This window comes from Mycteria americana, chromosome 1, assembly GCF_035582795.1.
Source record: "Mycteria americana isolate JAX WOST 10 ecotype Jacksonville Zoo and Gardens chromosome 1, USCA_MyAme_1.0, whole genome shotgun sequence".
Lineage (NCBI taxonomy): Eukaryota > Metazoa > Chordata > Aves > Ciconiiformes > Ciconiidae > Mycteria > Mycteria americana.
Window position 1 is genome coordinate 87,460,798 of NC_134365.1, and position 7,430 is coordinate 87,468,227.

Consider the following 7,430-nt stretch of genomic DNA (forward strand, 5'->3'; position numbering starts at 1 on the left):
AGGTGAGTGAACCTGGCTGGGTGAGGGATGCTGTGGTGTAGGGCAGGCTCGCAGGCTAGGCTAAGTGCCACCCTGTCCTCCTCTTCTGACACACACAGTAAAGCCAGGACTGCCAGGCTCAGCCAGGTGTGTGCACATGTGTGTGGGGAGCAAGGACTGCAGGGGAAGGGAAAGTTCCCACAGAGGGTGTCAGAGACCCGTTTTGCAAAGGGAGAAGGAAACACACACACCCCCACCCAGTATATCAGCAAGCCTTTATCAGTACCAGAGCCTTGACAGGAACTGAAGAGAAACAAAAGGCTGTGAGAACAAAGATCCCAGCAACTAGGAAGTGAGAAAGGGGGTCTCATTAAAAAAGAGAGGCACTAAAAAGGAGCAGGGTGAGATCAGCGGTTTGGGTGCTATTGTACCTTCCAAGGATTTATGAGCAGCAGGAACATATATCCCTTGGCGTGTCACTCCCTGAATAAGGAGGCAGTGATGGCAGAACAAGGGAGGCAGGGAGTGAGAAAGTCAAATACCAGCAGCACCAGCCAGCAGGCAGAGGAGCTGGGCAGGCGCTGCAGAGAAAGAAGGAGCCCACAGGCACAGCACCTTTTTCATGGGGCAGCTGCTCCTGGGGAAGGACAACGGTAAGATTAGGAGTGTCCCTATGACCCATGTCTTCTTCCAGGTGTGCTGGGACTGGCAAAGCAGAAATAGGACTTGAAGCAACAGAGTGCCAGATGGGCTCTGCAGAAGGGTGGATCCCTTCCCAGCTACACCTGGTGGTGCTAGGTTGCAGATGTCCTGCTAAATCAGCCCTTGCACTTTCTTAATGCTGTGCCTCCTGTAGCCTTGAACGACAGGAACTGACATCTGTGGCAAACATGCCTTTGCTGCCACAGGCACTGACACCGCTTCAGAACTCAGTTCTTTTTGGGTCCCTGACACATGCCAGTGGTGCACAGCTGGACCCCTGGGCAGGAGCTCATCCCCAAAGTGCCCAAGCCCATGGGATTGACAGGACTCTGAACTTTTGCTACTGATTAAATCAATTTTGCTCTCACTTCCTGTATTTCACTTCTACCTCCTGTTTGTCAGTATTTTGGGGAGGGGGATGTTTTAATTTTCCCCTGTCAGTCCTGGGTGTGGCTGAGTTAGAATGGGAGCAAAGACGAGCAAGTATTTGGCACTATGACACAGGGCAGGTCTCCTCAGTTGCAAGGACACCTGGGTGTTGCTTCTTTCACAATTATGTTTGCTTTCATAGCATGTGGTTTAGCTTATCAGCTTTGGATAGCAAAGTTCATGCTTTGTGGCTAGCCAGAAGTGCATCAGGAAATGAGAAAGGAGAGGAGATGAACTGCAGCACGACAGAAGTAGAACCAGCGATGGCGTGGTAGGGGACGGCTGTGATTTGGATGAGCAAGTAGCCAAAGAGCCCACCTGGCTCTGTTTTGATTCAAACTGCTTGCAGTTTTGGTGCCTGGCCTGAGACCTCTGCAGTGACAGTGATCGCTAGCCAGCAAGCCCATGTGCACCCTTGGCTCCAGCAGAGAGGTAAGCAAGACAGAAACATCTAGAGAGCTGGATCGTCTGGGCGCACTGGGCACTGGTCCCCGCCAGCTGCTGTGCACGTGCTGCCGGACCTGACCCTGGGGCACTGGGGAACCCTCTATGCCTCTTCAGTTGCCTCAGTATTTATCCAAATGGAGGCTTTCTTTGGGATCCTGTGATGCTGTGATCCTGTGATCCTGTGAATCACGGGCAGCCTGCAGAGCTTACTTGCCCAGGTGCCCACAATGGAAGTCCTCTTCCACACGGCCCTCAGGAGATAAAGAGGGGGGGTGACACCTCTAGGGAATAGGCAGTAGCAGTGTGATCAGACCTGGTGAGTTAAATATGGAGGTCTCAGCTTTGATGTCATGTATCTCTCATTAAAAACCAGCCATCCTAAGTCTTGAATGTCTTCATGGTTCTAATCATCACAATAATATAAATTCTTGGTTAGAAAAAAGGTGAAAAGTGGGGCTTAAATATCACCTGCAGCAAGTAAAAAGCACCCACATTTATGAAAAAATATACCTTCAATTTCTAAAGCAAAGTTGGGTGGTTTTTTTGAGGTTTGGTGCGCTCTTTGTTATTTCCTCTTGGTTTCAGATTTACTAAGCGAGCTTGTGCAGTTTGTGTTTTCAGCTGCACTGCTCTGCACCCCAATGCCGCATTCTCTGTCTGCACCCCCAGGGCAGTCCCAAAGCGTTCCAGGGTTTAAATGACAAGTCATTCTCAGAAGCACTGACCCTGCAGCACGCTCGGCAAGATTTTTCTAGCTGTCTTTTTCTACCTCATTTCTCAGCCCCATGCATGACCCTGTGTCCCACCACGCTGTGCTCCTTTGTCATTTTTGCAGTGCTAGGATGGCAGTGGCTATTGGTGAGATAGCATCAGGAGAGAAGATGCCTAGGACCAGGCAGCGAGATGCCAGGCATACATCTCATCTCAGGGCACGCCTGCCTGTTCCAGCTCCCATATGCAAGTACAACTAGGGTTTCCCAACCCTAAAAGAAAAAACTCAAAATCCCCATGGGTTTTGCACGTCCTGTGGGGACTCCTTGCCTAGCAGCTGTTTTGCTGCCTCTGGTGAGAGGTGCCCTCCCTGGGCCCAACCTCTGGCTCATCTCAGTCCAGCACCCCACACCAGCCAGGGCCCTGGGCAGCTCCCGAGTGCTTGGGGGAGGTACATGGCTGTCATCCAAGTGGGGTGGTGACAGGAGGGGGTGTGTGGGAGGAGAGGACAGTGCATTCTTTTCAACTGTCTTTTTGGGGTTGTCTTGGCCATCCTCCAGCATCATGTTCTCCTCTCTCCTCACACAGCAACAGCAGTCGATGTTGCCCCCATCACATACGTATACCAGCACCTCTTCCTCCCTCACCGATGTTTTTGCTTCCTTCTAGTTTCTGCAGCTCCTCCTCCCCTGCAGCAGTTGCTCATAGTGTGTGTGTACACATGCACACATGCACGTGTCACGTCTATGTCATTCCCCCTGTCCCCCCTCCCAGAGCAAGAATACTAGCAACAAATTCATTTTCCACCTGAAAACAGAAAGAAGTATCTGCCTAGGTAGCATCTGTAGTTTGAATTGCTCTTTTCTGTCCCTGCTGGGGAAAAGGCCATCGTCTGGGCAGATGGCCTTCAGGGGCTCATATTGATCTTCACTGAGAGGTAAAAAGATGCTTTCTCCACTTCCTGGGCCACATAAGGTCAGTCACCAAACAGAAAGTTCCTTCAGGATTTCAAGACAGCACCTCATCATGAGGAAGAGGATGATTCAGCTGTGGTACCATTGCCTCTTTACACAGCTGATCACTAGAGACCTCTCAGCAGCTTTCGTGTAGAGCAATGAGTACTTGAGGTTCTTTTAGAGGCAGCCACAAAGAACATGGCCTGTGGCTCTCAGACATTAACCAACAAGGATAATCCAACCAGTTTCAGCTCTTCTGTCTCCCTGCTACCAGCCTGCTTTACCCATAGCTTTCCTCTTCAGTGAGGGACAGTCAAAACAGTACCTCCAGAACTCTGCGGAGAAACACTCCACTCCTGCAGCTTTGCCTTTCCAAAAACCGTGCATGTACGCATCTCATTTCAGGTCTCTGAGATCTTGATTACAATATCTGTTACGTCAAATTTGAGATTATCATTTTAGCTTCAATGACACCACTGTTAGTGGATTCTTGCTTCCGTGTTTCCATCCACCCACCAAAAAAATATATACCCTCAAAAACCCCCAATCTATTTTCCACTCTCAGTGATCTTTGCTGCCAGTTTAGAACTCTGCTCTTTGGTGTTTTGAAGGCTGAAGGGCTAGTATGTAAGGAAATACCACTGAGAAAAAAAGAAAAGGTGATGGTGGGCAAAAAACTAAACAGATTTCTTGCACTGGTGTTCATGGCAAGAAAGCCTGGGAGATTTCCATGGCAGAAACTCTCTTTCCAGGGAAATTCCATCAAAGGACTGTCTCTGATCAAAACAGTGGTAGGAGTGGTTATGGAGTAGCAATATGAACTAAGCAATGTCTGAAATCACATGGCTCCTACCTCAGAGGTCCAAAAACAACTGACCAGTGAAAGACCTGACTAACCATGGTATAGAAACATTTGCATAAAACTGCTTTTAAAGGCTCACTAGCAGACACAATTTGAGAAAAGGCTCTTGGGGGATTTCAGATCAGGGAGCTTGATGTCTGTGCTGAACAAACTAGTAGAAGCTATAATAAAGGAAAAAATCAATTGGAATGCAGTCACATTAATTACTGGGGAAGAGTCACCATGGCTTTTATAAAGAGATGCTGTGCCTCACAGTGCTTCTTTGAAGGAGTCAACAAGCATGTGAACAGTGGCCCACGTGGATTTCCAAAAGGCTTTCCAAAGAGCTCTCACCAATGGTGCTTAAAGAAATTTAGAGAAAAGGTTCCTACCTGGATAAAAAGTGCCTAAAAGATAGGACAGAGAATGAGGGTGGATGGTCGGTTTTCTCAGTGGAGTTCTAAGACACCAGTGCTGGGGCTTGGGCTGTTTGACTTATTCATGAGGGATGAATAATGAAATAACAAATCTGTTGGAGACATAAAATTATTCAAGTTAGAATAGATGAGGGTTGGCTGCAAAGAACGGCAGAGATTAAGAGAAGTGTGTGTGACTGGCCTTAAAATAACAGCTGAAATTTAATCTAGCTAAGTTATGAGAAAAAAACAATCTGAACTGACCATTACCCTTTCCAAATGAGATCTACATCTGCTCAGCTCAGTGCATCCACACCATCAACATTGCGTACATTTTGAGCACCCCACCACAGGGCTCACAAAGGCTGTAGCAGAAGTGGAAGGGTTCTGAGAAGGGCAAGAAGGACAGAATGGTTCCTCTGTCAGGAACAACGATGAAGACAATGACCCTTTAGCCTAAAAAAGAAAATAGTTACTGAGGGGCAACATGGTAGACATTTATAAAATCATCAGTGATAAGGTGAAGGTGAATAGGGATGGTTTTTTCCCACCGTCTCTTCCAGTACTAAAACTAGGAACCGAATCTAGCAGGTGGTGATTCAAAAATGAGTACAAGGAAGTGGTTCTTCACCTGAGATGCAATTAAGCTGTGGAACTCCTTGGCACTCCTGGCACTGAATGTTGTAGATGGTAAATTTTACATGGACTCAAAGAGTAACTGGAAAAAAATCATGACAGAAAAATTCCCTGAGACCTACTGAGTACAAATAGGTCACCTCTGGCTTAGGAAATCCCTAAGCTACAATATGCTGGAAGCAGGAAGAGAACTTGAGGGAGTGTAACTACATGATTGCACTGTTCTTATATTATACCTTCACCATCCATGATTTGAGACAGAATACTAGTTGTAGATAGACCACTGATCTCACACAGTATGGACCGTGCTTACATATTATATTCTCTAGAGGTGTTTATTGAATACCTGTTGATAAAAATAGCTTGTCTGTGTCATATCCCCCTTGAGATTTTTTGAAGCATCTAATCTTCAAACCATCTTGAAACCAACAACATTCTTGCACATTTGCCTTGTCTTGCTGGGTTATCTTATACTTTAAACTTATGCAAGTCTTCACACAAAGTTTTCATCCATCATTGTCCAAGAAGGGTGAAAGCCACTCAGATGTAGCTTGACAAACCAGTAGAGCTTCCTCTACTGGTGGTGGACCTGCCCAACAACACAAAAGGATGAGCAAATTGATAGCCATCTACTCTCTCATATGAGACTTCCACTTTCATTGTTTAACATATTGTTGCCAGAATGAATCTTTTCCTACCTATGAGGTCAGCACACGCTTCTTCTGTCTTTAATAGATCCTCCCTCTAGATCTGTGGATTGCCTTACAATGCCATCCAGAAGGTCTGACATGCTTGTCATGCCTGTCAAGTTCCTGGGTAGCTTCCTCTTATAGTAATATCAACCTTATGTAAAAATTTCCTCTAGACAGAAAATTCTACTTTCCCTTTGAGGTAAATCACATTCTACGTGGGCTCTGTGAGAGAGTCCCTATCTAACCCCTGCAAACAGCTATGGGGAATTCTGTCATACTTACCAACCCCTGCTCCACTGTGACAGCTTTAAGAGCAGATGTCTAGTTTTAGGATCATAGAATAAGTAAAGCAGTCTCTAGCCCAACCTCCTACTCAAAGCAGGTCTGCTCTCAGATCAGATAAGTTTACTCCGGACTTTATACAGTCTGGTCTTGAAAACCTCCAAGGATGGAGACCCCACAACCTCTTGGGAAACCCGTTGCAATGCCTGAATGTCCTCACAGTGAAAACATTTTTCCCTATATACAGCCTGAATAGCTATTGCTTCAATTTATGCCCATTGCCCCTTGTCCCCCTGCCATGCCTCACTGTGAACAACTAGCTCTGTCCTCTTCCAGTAACCACCTTGCAGGTATGGGGAGGCTGCTATTATATCCCCTGGAGCCTTCTCTTCTCCAGCTGAACAAGCCCAGTTCCTTCAGCGTCTCCTTATGGGGCAAGTGGTCCAGCCCCCAGACCTTTTTGGTGGCCTTCCACTGGACTCACTCCAGTTGATCAATGTTTGGCAGGGCAGTGCTACCATTAGTATCTAGAGTGGTTACCAGTCTCACACCACTTTGGAGTCACAGGTGTGTTTCTCCACATAAATCCCATGGCTCTTTCTGCTTTACTGTGTGCTCCCTTACCTGGGTGTGCTCCTCTGTGTTTGTGGGACATGGCTGCTTCATGCTTTATGGTGTTGTAAGCAGGAAAATGATCTGAGGACATCCAATCCAAATAGGCACCACTGGTCCCGTGCAAGAGAGAACACCAAAGGAACTGTATGAATATAAGCAACATAAGGAACTCCAACTAGCTGGGGCTTAGGTTTGTGTGGGTTTTTTCACCTAGGAAAAGGAGCTAGGGTGGAGTCAAGTCTAACTGTAGTATAATTCTTTTTATCTGCAATGGATGTACAAAGTCCTGTTTCTCTGATATAAAACAATACTATGCAGTTTTTATTTTAAGTTCCTTCCAGTCAGCATTTTTCCCTTGCTCTCTTCTTTTTCTTTCCCTCCCTCTCTCTCTTTTTCTGGAGCTGCCTTGACTACTTTCCCTGTGTGCTCTTGTGCTGTCCCTTTCTTGTATACTTGTGCTCTCAGCAGTGATCAAAGCAACATGCATTTACTGGGGCTAAGCAAAAAATAATTCTGTACAACAATTACCTTCTCTGTGCTCTGGCTTCTTCTGCCATGTAATTACTCACTTTTCTACTGTCCATTTTTCTTAGTCTTTTGGTTTCTTGGTGAGTTCTGGCAGCAGAAACCATCATGGTGGAATTTTGACCTTTCAAGAGATTTCCCCCTCTCACTTAAACTCTTCTGTCTTGGTCTTCCACTCTGACCAGGAATTGTGCTGACA